Source organism: Galeopterus variegatus, unplaced genomic scaffold (assembly GCF_000696425.1).
Source record: "Galeopterus variegatus unplaced genomic scaffold, G_variegatus-3.0.2 Scaffold2331, whole genome shotgun sequence".
NCBI lineage: Eukaryota > Metazoa > Chordata > Mammalia > Dermoptera > Cynocephalidae > Galeopterus > Galeopterus variegatus.
This window is the reverse complement of record NW_007728442.1, coordinates 70,220-82,899: the sequence shown is the minus strand read 5'-3', so window position 1 is coordinate 82,899 and position 12,680 is coordinate 70,220.

Sequence of the window (12,680 nt, the reverse complement as noted above, 5' to 3'; positions counted from 1 at the left end):
GAAAAGAAAGATAACAAACACTGGCAAGGATGCAGAGAGATTGGAACTCTTGCACACTATTGGTGGGAATTTAAGATGGCACAGCCACTATGGAAAACTATGGAGGCTCCTCAAAAAATTAAAAATAGAATTACTATATGATCCGACAATCTTGCTTCTGGGTATATATCCAAAATAATTGAAAGCAGAGTCTCAAAGAGATATTTGCACACTCATGTTCATAGCAACGCTACTCAAAATAGCCAAGAGATAGAGGCAATCCAAGTGTTCATTGATGGATAAACAAAATGTGGTATATACATACAATTGAATATTATTCAGCCTTAAAAAGGAAGGAAATTCTGACACATGCTACAATACGGCTGAACCTTGAGGGCATCATGCTAAGTGAAAATAAGCCAGTCACAAAAAGGCAAATACGGGCCGGCCCGGTGGCACACTGGAGAGTGCGCCGCTTGGGAGTGCGGCGGCGCTCCCGCCGAGAGATCAGATCCCATGTGGAGACCGGTTCCCACTCACTGGCTGAGCGCGGTGCGGGAGCAACACCAAGGGTTGCGATCCCGTTGCTGGTCCCGGGTGCGGGCGCGACACCAAGGGTTGCGATCCCGTTACCGGTCAGTAAAAAAGACAAAAAGGAAAAAAAAAACAAAAAACAAAAAGGCAAATACTACATAATAACACTTATATGAGGTATCTAAAGTAGTCAAATTTATATAAAAAGGCTGCCAGAGGCTGGGGAAAGGGGAAAATGGGAGTTATTATTTAATGGGTATAGAGTTTCAGTTTTGCAAGAAGAAAATGTTCTGGAGCTCTGTTGCACAATGATGCGAATATACTTACTACTGAACTGTACACTTAAAATGGTTTAGATGTTACATTTTATGTGTTTTTCACCACGATATTTTGGTGTGTCGTATGTAAATCTCTGAGGAGTAATATGCTCTCCTTATTTCTTCCCACCACCTACCATCAAACAAATGAAGTTGACCCCAAAATTGAGAAGATTGACCTCAAGAAGCAAATCCCTAATCTGACTTCATATTACTGGGGAATAAGCATTGGGAAAGAACTGTAGTCCCTGATAAGGTTGGAAAATCTTCAAAGTTTCCTGTGGGTTGGCCAGGAAGGGCAGCGAGTGTTTTAGACGAGTGGAAAAACATACTCTTAGAGAACAGGGACCCATGAGCATTGGGAAAGAACTGTAGTCCCTGATAAGGTTGGAAAATCTTCAAAGTTTCCTGTGGGTTGGCGAGGAAGGGCAGCGAGTGTTTTAGACGAGTGGAAAAACATACTCTTAGAGAACAGGGACCCATCAGATCAGCAGATGCCAGGCCGGAAGAGAGGCTTATACCCCTGCCAGTAGCAGCAAATCTGCAGACTTCCCAAGAGGGAAATCTTCCCTCACCAGTGTCCACAGACTGAAAAGAACATTCAATAATTGCTACCATGGGACTGCGGGATCCTATAATTTGTCTGTTAGAAGAGATACCATTTTGCCAAGTTCCTTTGCTTTTATAAGACTTCCTTCTGACGCACTGTGGCCTGCAAGTGAAAGAGCAAAGCTCTGGGCAACAGACAATGAAGAGAAAAGAACATGTTCTCTAGAGTCTTGGGTCCCAGCCATGTAATGTAAGCAAGTGACTTAAACTCTCTGAGACTCAGTATACACATAGAGAAAATGGGCATAGTAATGCCAACTCAAAGGGCTATTGCAAAGATGACAAGAGATAATACAGATAAAACTCCTGGCACAGTAGCTGCCTCAGAGTAGACACCCATTAAGTGCTGGGTCTCCACAGCCCCACAGACAGTCCAACTGGTAGAACTATGAGCATCAAAGGAACACTGCTTTGTCACTCCACAGCCATCTCTGGCACAGTTTTAGTTCCATTTAGAATGAGCCAGTTGCTAGTTACAAGATTCTTCTGATTTTTCTAGATTGTTGAAAAAATTTCATAAAAAATGTTGGTTAGGGGATCTTCCATGGGAGACTGGCTCCCTAACACGGTAACTGAAGCACAGAAGATGCTCGATGCATGTTTATTAGATAAAAACTACAAGGGTGTAATAAACGTTTTGACAGGTGAAAATTTTCAGGGACAGAAACAGTGCAAATCCCAACAGGATTTGAACAACGGATGTATAATACAAGACCTGTGGAAAATGAGAGCCTCCCGACACCTTGTTGATGTGTTTCTGTTTCTCTGTCCTTCAAGGCCTACATCAAGTCCCACCTTCCTTGCAAAGCCATCCCTGACCACGCTGGCCTACTTTGCTTCTCTCCCTCTGCCCCATTCCTCTGAGTCTCTAAGCTCTGTCTGGATACCTTGGTGACTGCCTTCAATTGAAACCCAAAATCTTCCCTCCTTTTAATTCAGGGAATGTTTATAATGAGGTTACCATATTTGTGCACTGAACACACACACACACAGAGTACAGTTTTTAAGAGACCTCTCCATTGATGCTGGATCCTACAGTCTAAAAATAGGTGCTAGAAAAAGAAAGGTCCCTCTCTCCTGGACACAAGAGAGCACAGAACATGAAGAATTTAAGTTAAGAAGGTATAATCCTAAACTTAAGATGGAACAGTACAAACTGAGCCGTGGAAAGCATTTTGACACTATGAAGCAATGTTTACTAGGCTGAATGTTATTTAGGGTCTGGACACCTAGAACTACAGTTCCCAGATGCCCTTGCCTGCAGAGGGTTGGATGAGGCTTATGTTCTGTCAGTGAGATGCATTATTGAAAGGACGAAAGGAGATAGAGGCTATTTTCTTCTTCCTCTAGCAGTGGCACCAGATATATGGGCTTTGCACAAATGAGTTTTTTCAAGACGTTCTGCGTTCCTCTGCCTTTCACTCATCTCAGGTTTTGAAAACATTGTGAAGTCAGCAGCAATTTCCTGCAGGTTCCTGACCCTTGGGTGACAGTGCTCTGACTTGGGACCACAAGAATATGGCAAAATTGAAAACTGATGGCTGATTCCCCTGACTTGCACTCCTCCAAGCTTTACAGTGGTTTATAATTACCCAAATTCCTGCATAAAATTATATAAAATTCCTATTTTACTGACTGAACCCTGACCAATACAACTTACCCTTTTTAATCATTTACTTCTGATCACAGAAGTAATACATGAATTGTAAGAAGTATATTTAAAGCAACTATAGCACACCACTCAGATATTACTCTGTCCATATATTCATACATTTCATTCTACTCTCTTTTCCATACAACACTGCTCCAGCCCTAATTCATAGTGATTTCAATATATGTACACATAGTATGGTTTCCTTGCTGTTGCTAAAACAGACCCAGCAGGCTCCTTCCTTAAAGCCTTCATACTGACTGTTCCCTCTTCTTGGAATACTTTTCCCACAGATACCCACATAGCTGTCTCCTTCAGCTCTCATGAATGTTGCCTCTCAGTGAGGTATCCTTTGTCCAACTCTGTTTAAAATTACAATTCTCTCTCATCCACCTGCTATTTTCAAATCTTGTTGGCTCTGCTCTCAAACTACATTCAGAAACTGGTCCTCTCCATAAGAATGTCAAAAGACTCTGAATAGCCAAAGTAATCCTGGGGGGGCGTGGGAATAACCAGAGCCATTACACTACCTGACTTCAAATTATACTACAAAGCTATAGTAAACAAAACAGCATGGTACTGGCATAAAAACAGACACACTAGGACCAATGGAACAGAATAGAGAACCCAGAAATCAACACACATACTTAAGGCCATCTAATCTTTGACAAAGTCAAGAAGAACATACATTGAAGAATAGATTGCCTCTTCAATAAATGGTGCTGAGAAAACTGGATATCCACATGTAGAAAAATGAAACTAGATCCATACCTCTTCCCATATACCAAAATCAACTCAAAATGGCTTAAAGACTTTAATATAAGATATGAAACTATAAAACTCCTAAAAGAAAACATAGAGGACACACTTCAGGAAGTAGGACAAGGCAAAGACTTTATGAATATAGCACAGGCAACAAAAGAAAACATAAACAAATGGAATTATATCAAACTAAAAATCTTCTGCACAGCAAAAGAAACAACAGAGCAAAAAGAAAACCTACAGATTGGGAGAAAATATTTGCAAACTATGCATCCAACAAGGGATTAATATCCAAAATATACAAGGAACTCAAACAACTTAACAGTAAAAAAACAAACCAACTTAAAAACTGGGAAAAGGAGCTGAATTGGCATTTTTGGCCAACAGACACATGAAAAAATGTTCAACCTTACTAAGCATCAGGAAAATGCCAATCAGAACTGCACTGAGATATCATCTCACCCCAGTTAGACTGGCTATTATCAAAAAGACAGAGAATAACAAATGTTGGCAAGGATGCAGAGAAAGGGGAACCATCCTACACTGTTGGTGGGACTGTAAATTAGTATGGCCATTAGGGAAAACTGTATGGAAGTTCCTCAAAGAACTACAGATAGGGGCTGGCCCGGTGGCGCACCGGATAGTGCGCCGCTTGGGAAGCGTGGCGGTGCTCCCGCCCGAGGGTTCGGATCCCACATACAGACCGGTTCCCGCTCACTGGCTGAGCGAGGCGTGGGAGCAACACCAAGGGTTGCAATCCCGTTGCCGGTCCCCGGTCCGGTACGGGGGCAACACTGAGGGTTGCGATCCGTTGCCAGACAGGGAAAAAAAGACAAAAGACAAAAAAAAAAGAACTACAGATAGAATTACCACATGATCCAGCATTCCCACTGCTGAGTGTATACCCAAAGGAATGGAAATCATCACGTGGAAGGGATACCTGCACTCCCATGTTTATTGCAGCTCTGTTTATAACAGCCAAGAGTTGGAACCAACTTAAATGTCCATCAGCAGACAACTGGATAAGGGAAATGTGATATATTTATGAAATGGAATACTACTCTGCCATAAAAAAAGAATGAAATTCTGTCATTCACAGCAACACGGATGAACTTAGAGAAAATTATGTTAAGCAAAATAAGCCAGGCACAGAAAGAGAAATACCATATATTCTCACTCATAAGTGGGAGCTAAAAAAATTAACAAATAAATAAAAAAAGAAAGAAAGATACAACAATCATAATAATATGTTGGTCTTTCAAAAAAAGAGAACAGAACTGAGGTTACCAGAGGTAGAGATTAAGGAGGAATTGGTAAAGGGCCACAAAAATGAATACATTGTATAATGTGAATATGCTAATTATCCTGATGTTAGCATTGCGTATTGCACACTGGTATTGATATTCAACTCTGTACCCCATAGATATGTACAATCAATTATTATTCAATAAGAATAAAAATGGGGGGGAAGAAAAGAAAATACCATAGAGTATAGTATTGGGAAATTTGAAATTTTCAGATAACTAAATGTTTTTGAAAACAAAACAAAACAAACAAACAAACAAAAATCTGGTCCTCTCCTACTCTGCAGTCACCCCTGCATTCCCTATCCTTTCCCTTACCCTTACTTCATAATAATCATTATCTTCTAACTTATGATCTCATTCACTTATTTCTTACATTTGTTGCTCCTTGCCTGAGTTTTCCTGACTAGATGCATTCATAATACAATCAGGAATTTTTTTGTCTGTTTTGTTCACTGATATATCTCAAGTGCCTAAAATAGTGCCCGGCACATACTAAATGCTTAATAAATATTTGTTGAACAGGTTTACATATATTTCAATATGTGAGCTTTTTGAAGAGGCAGAGCATAAGCAACCAAAAAACAACCATCCTAGACCCAGTTCTACCATCATTTCTCTACCTCTTCGAGACATTTCCAACCTTTCAAAAGAAGGACGTTGCAGATACTGTTGGTGTCCACCCATTAGCCATTCAGCGCACACCGACAGTTCATACTTAACCATTCAGCACACATCCATGGTTTCTTACTGCAAGCACCCGAGACTTTCTTCCTGAAAGCTTTCCCTGGCCACAGAGGTGAATTCTGATGCACACAGAGTGGGCAAGAAGTGCAAGGAGTTAACAACTGGAGCTGTTCTCAACCAATGTCACATGGTGGCTGGTAGATAAATACCTCAGTTACCTTTCCCCTCTGGTAGGGTAACTGAGGCACGTTCTTCACTGTCTTCCCAGTTGCCCATGGGTGGTAACCTATTTATTAATGCACTCCGCATTAGCTTCCTTCTTTTCCCTGTCTCATTCCCCACTTCCCTTCTGGTGCTCCTGGGATCACAGTCCAAACAAACAACTTACATTCAAATCTTTGTCACAGTGTCTGCTTTTGGGGAGAACCGAAGCCAAAACAAAGCATTTAGATCAATGGTTGCCAAAACCATCTGTTACACAGCCCCATAAGTTTCTACAGAGTTGGTCAGGAGCTCTCATAGGGTAGTAGAGTCCAAAGAGTAGGCATTCAGAAACATCTCAAAAACCACCCAATGCAGTTTTATTTCTGTTTAATATATATTGTTGCTGCTCATAATATCTCTTTAAAAGATTGTATAATAAAGCTTCCCCTGCAAAATGTAAAACTTTGGAAACCACGAAACCAGATAATTTCCAGTGACCTCCAAGGCCCTTCTTAGTTCTAATATTTGGGACTTCTATAAACACTTTTGTGAGTGTTCACCTCAAGGAAATTTTCCACATTCAGCTCTTGCTATGAGGTTTTGCATGGAGATAACAGAAACTATTAGATTCAGAAGGTATTCCAGTAAATTAGAAATGCATCCATCTGAGCTCATTGAACATCCTCACACCTGGTTGGGCATTATAGCCTGAAGATGATCCCATCCCTTCTAGAAAGTGGAGTGTTACTCACACCCACAGAACCTGTTTCTCTCCTGTCACCTCTTGCCTCACCCTGAGGGGCAATGACAACCTTGCTGACGGATGAATGGCTTGAGAGCAAACTCTGCTCCCCTGCTTTTTCCCAGATAGAAACAGGCCAAGTATTTGACATTTTGCTTGGGAGCTGAGCCACTGGTGACCCAACGGGGGGTTGGTATTTCCAACAGGGTCTTATTATGCAAGCGAAGATTGTTTGTTTATGATAAAACAGACCATGTTTAACTTGGCTGCAGGGTATACCAATATGGACAAAAATATGTTAACAATTGCAGTTCCTACTCCCCAACACTCACAGCCTTGCTGCTGCTTGAGATTAGTCCACAAGCACTAATCTCATTAAGCTTTTTATCCCTAATTATATCAGTCACCATAAAAAGCCCCAGATTCCAAGATCACTCCTTATTGCCCACGTTCTAATCTTCATAAGGCTCTGCACACTTCCCAGTCCTTCCCCTTTTCCACCCATCCACTACTCCTCAAACCAGTCTGCTGTGCTGTCTGGAATTCAGTTAGTCATCAGCAAAGTCCCCTCTACCTTCTGCCTTCTTCCTTCTAGCTTCTACCTCCACCTCTCTGAGTGTTCCCTTCACTATCTTGTTCTAACTGAAACCTGTCTCCTGTGAGAACACTACTTCCCAGCAGCGCCCACAATGGAGCCTGGTTTTCCTTCCACAGCCATCAAACCACTGGACCTAGGGATAGAGCAGGTGTCCGCCTTGCTCTTCATGGCCACTTTTATTCTCCCTCCTTTTCCCTAAAAATCTCCAGCTTAGAATCTCAAGTTGTCAGATTATTTCACATACTACCCCGTCATTCTTACCGTCATACAGCAGTCCCCCGACCAACCCCACCTCATTTCTGACTGATTTTAGCTTTTGGTTCACTATCATTCTAATACTACTCCTGTTTTAATTTTTAGCAATTTCAACACACGTATAAATAACCCTTGCAATTCCCTAGCTAATATGTTCCCTAACTTCCTCCTTCCTATGACCTTGCTCATCATCCTGTTTCAGCCACTGACTCCCGTGGTCATATGCTGGACTTTGTCATTACCAATCACTGAAATACCCAGACTCCAGCTGACACTGACCCACCTGACAGCATCGGCTAATATGTTCCCTAACTTCCTCCTTCCTATGACCTTGCTCATCATCCTGTTTCAGCCACTGACTCCCGTGGTCATATGCTGGAACTTGTCATTACCAATCACTGAAATACCCAGACTCCAGCTGACACTGACCCACCTGACAGCATCACCCCTACATTCTCCGCCTTCTCACCTGCTAAACTTGACAAACATATTCCTATCTGAAGCTAATCCCTCTAATTTCACACTAAACTCCATGCCCTTGGCCTATTCAAGGATTTCTCCAGAATCTCCCCTCATCACGCCCTTGGCCTATCCAAGGACTTCTCCAGAATCTCCCCCTCATCAGTTTTTCCATTTCTACTGAATCTTTCCAGTCAGAACGCAAACATGCTGTAATTTTTCCCATCTTAAAAAAAAAAATTGAAAACCTCTATGTTGACTCACTTTTCCCTCCAGTTATCACCCAATGTCTTTGTACCCTTTTGCAGTAAAATTCCTCAAAAAAGTGCTCTATAAATTATGCCTCTAATTCCTCTCCTTCACTCTCTCTTAAACCCAGTAAAATCAGCTCTTCTGTGTCTATATCGCTTCACCAGAACTGGCTGTAGAGTGGGTCATCAAACCTCCATGTTGCACAATCTAATGGTCAACCTTAGACCTCTTCTTTCTTGACTTAGCGTTTGACGCATTGATCACTCTTTCCCTCCTGTACTTTCTTCCCATGACTTCCAGGCTACCATAATCTCCTGATTTTCCTCCTACCTCACTGCTCCCTCCTTCTCAATCTTCTTTCTGGCTTCTTCTTTTCTCCCTGACCTATTAATATTGAAGGGCCCAGGGCTCCTCTTTGGTTGAAGTCTTTATTCCATTCTTACTCACTCCTTTAATGATCATCAAAGCTATAGCACTTTTATGCCAATGGCACTCAAGTGATTATCTGTAATCTAGTTCTTTATCCTAAATTCCAGTCTTATATATCCTTACTTGACATCTCCACATACATGTCTGTCTTGGTTTTCTATTGCTGTAGAACAAATTACCATAAACAGTGGCTTAAAACAACAGTCATTTATTATCTCACAATTTCTCTCGGTTGGAAGCCTGAGTGATCTGGACTGGGTTCTCTCCCTGGGACCTGACAAAGCCAAAACCAAAGTGTCAGCTGAACTGAGCTCTTCTCTGTAGGTTCTGGGGAAGAACTGGCTTCCAGCTCATTCAGGTTGTTGACAGAATTCAGTTCTTGCAGCTGTTGGACAGATGCCCCTGTTTCCTTGCTGGCTCTAAGCTAAGGCCTGTTCTCAGCTTCTTGTCACATGGCCTCCACCATCTTTGAACCAGCAACAGCGTGTCAAAACCTTCTCATGTTTGAATCTTTCTGACTTCCCCTTCTGCTTTCTTTGCTATCATCCAGAGAAAACTTTGTGATTTTAAAGGGTTCATGTGATTACACTGAGAGTTAATCCAGGGCAATCTCCCTACTTTAAGATGAACTGATGAGCAATCTTAAGCATTTGTGAAATCTCTTTGCCTGTGAATAACATATTCACAGGCAAGATATCTCATTATACTCATAGTCCCAGGATTAGGGCAGGAAATCTGGGGGAGCAGGGCATTTTCAGAACTCTGCCTACCATAATATCTAATTGATATCTCAAACTCAACAGCTCCAAAACTGAATTCCTGATACTCTGCCACAAAACCTGCTTTATCCTCAACTTTTCCCAACTCAGTTGCTCAGGTCAGACACCCTGATGTCAACCCTGACTCCTCACTTTCTCATACGCCCCATCAATTATCAACAAATCCTACTGGCTCTGTCTTCAAAATACATCCAGCATATGACCACTTCTTACCTCCTCCACTGCTAATGCCTTTCATACCATCACCAGTTCTTGCCTAGACCACACAACAGCAACTCACTGGAATCCCTGCTTCTGCCCTTCTTTCCCACCATCACACAGCAACTGGAAGGATCCTTTTGATCTCTAAGTCAAATCATGATCTTCCCCTTTTTAGTTAGATTAAAATCCAGAATCCTTACGACCCTTGCCCTTGGCCTATTCAAGGACTTCTCCAGAATCTCCCCTCATCAATTTTTCCATTTCTACTGAATCTTTCCAGTCAGAACGCAAACATGCTGTAATTTTTCCCATCTTAAAAAAAAATTGAAAACCTCTATGTTGACTCACTTTTCCCTCCAGTTATCACCCAATTTCTTTGTACCCTTTTGCAGTAAAACTCCTCAAAAAAGTGCTCTATAATTTATGCTTCTAATTCCTCTCCTTCACTCTCTCTTAAACCCGGTAAAATCAGCTCTTCTGTGTCTATATCACTTCACCAGAACTGGCTGTAGAGTGGGTCATCAAACCTCCATGTTGCACAATCTAATGGTCAACCTTAGACCTCTTCTTTCTTGACTTAGCGTTTGACACATTGATCACTCTTTCCTTCCTGTACTTTCTTCCCATGACTTCCAGGCTACCATAATCTCTTGATTTTCCTCCTACCTCACTGCTCCCTCCTTCTCAATCTTCTTTCTGGCTTCTTCTTTTCTCCCTGACCTATTAATATTGAAGGGCCCAGGGCTCACTCTTTGGTTGAAGTCTCTATTCCATTCTTACTCACTCCTTTAATGATCATCAAAGTTATACCACTTTTATGCCAATGGCACTCAAGTGATTATCTGTAATCCAATTCTTTATCCTAAATTCCAGTCGTATATATCCTTACTGGACATCTCCACATACATGTCTGTCTTGGTTTTCTATTGCTGTAGAACAAATTACCATAAACAGTGGCTTAAAACAACAGTCATTTATTACCTCACAGTTTCTCTCGGTTGGAAGCCTGAGTGATCTGGACTGGGTTCTCTCCCTGGGACCTGGCAAAGCCAAAACCAAAGTGTCAGCTGAACTGAGCTCTTATCTGTAGGTTCTGGGGAAGAACTGGCTTCCAGCTCATTCAGATTGTTGACAGAATTCAGTTCTTGCAGCTGTTGGACAGATGCCCCTGTTTCCTTGCTGGCTCTAAGCTAAGGCCTGTTCTCAGCTTCTTGTCACGTGATGGCCTCCACCATCTTTGAACCAGCAACAGCGTGTCAAAACCTTCTCATGCTTTGAATCTTTCTGACTTCCCCTTCTGCTTTCTTTGCTATCAGCCAGAGAAAACTTGTGATTTTAAAGGGTTCATGTGATTACACTGAGAGTTAATCCAGGGCAATCTCCCTACTTTAAGATGAACTGATGAGTAATCTTAAGCATTTGTGAAATCCCTTTGCCTGTGAATATGTTATTCACATTATACTCTCATTATACTCATAGTATCTCATTATACTCATAGTCCCAGGATTAGGGCAGGAAATCTGGGGGAGCAGGGCATTTTCAGAACTCTGTCTACCATAATATCTAATTGATATCTCAAACTCAACAGCTCCAAAACTGAATTCCTAATACTCTGCCACAAAACCTGCTTTATCCTCAACTTTTCCCAACTCAGTTGCTCAGGTCAGACACCCTGATGTCAACCCTGACTCCTCACTTTCTCATACGCCCCATCAATTATCAACAAATCCTACTGGCTCTGTCTTCAAAATACATCCAGCATATGACCACTTCTTACCTCCTCCACTGCTAATGCCTTTCATACCATCACCAGTTCTTGCCTAGACCACACAACAGCAACTCACTGGAATCCCTGCTTCTGCCCTTCTTTCCCACCATCACACAGCAACTGGAAGGATCCTTTTGATCCCTAAGTCAAATCATGATCTTCCCCTTTTTAGTTAGATTAAAATCCAGAATCCTTACGACCCNCTAAGTCAAATCATGATCTTCCCCTTTTTAGTTAGATTAAAATCCAGAATCCTTACGACCCTTACAATGTTCTCCATGATCTGTACCTCATCCCTTTACCTCTTTGACCTCATCTCTCATTACTCCCCCTCTCAGTAATTCTACTCCAGTCATTCTGGTTTCCTTGCTCTACCTCAAACATGTCAGGCATGCCCCACCCCAATGTCTTTGCACTGGCTGTTCCCCCTGCCTAAAATGCTTTTCTTTCAAATATAAAAATAGCTAACTCAATAACTCCAAGTCTTTTCTATAGTGTCACCTGCTTTCCACTTTCATTTTTCCTTTCTCCCAAAGCTACTTGCCTCCTCTTGATCCCAGCAAAGTACTTTGTGACTATTACCTTGCTTAAGACTATTAACTTTTCATAGAAGCTGACATTTCATACCATCTTGAAATCAGGCTCTGGAAGGGGCAGAATGAAATGGTAGAAGCCTAGAATGCTCTTTTATTATAGGAGGGTCAGTAATCTCCAGGTTTTAGGGAATCTGTTGTATTAATAATAGAAATACCACATGTCCTCACTCATAAGTGGAAGGAAGGAAGGAAGGAAGGAAGGAAAGAAAGGGAAAAAAAAGAGCAATCACAGTAATATGTCGATCTTTCAGAAGCAGAGAACAGAACTGTGGTTACTAGAAGCAGGAAAGGAGGAGGAAGAGGAGGAGTAGCAAGAAATTGGTTAATGGACACAAAGAATGATTATGTTTTGTAATGATGAATATGCTAATTATCCTGATTTGATCATTACGTATTGTACACTGTATTGATAGTTAACTCTGTACCCCACAAATATGTATAATCAATTATGTTTCAATTTTATTTATAAAGTGATACATAAATCCACATATATTATCTAATTTAAAGTTCATTTATTCATTCAAGAAATACTTGCCAAGTGTTTGGTCTATGCC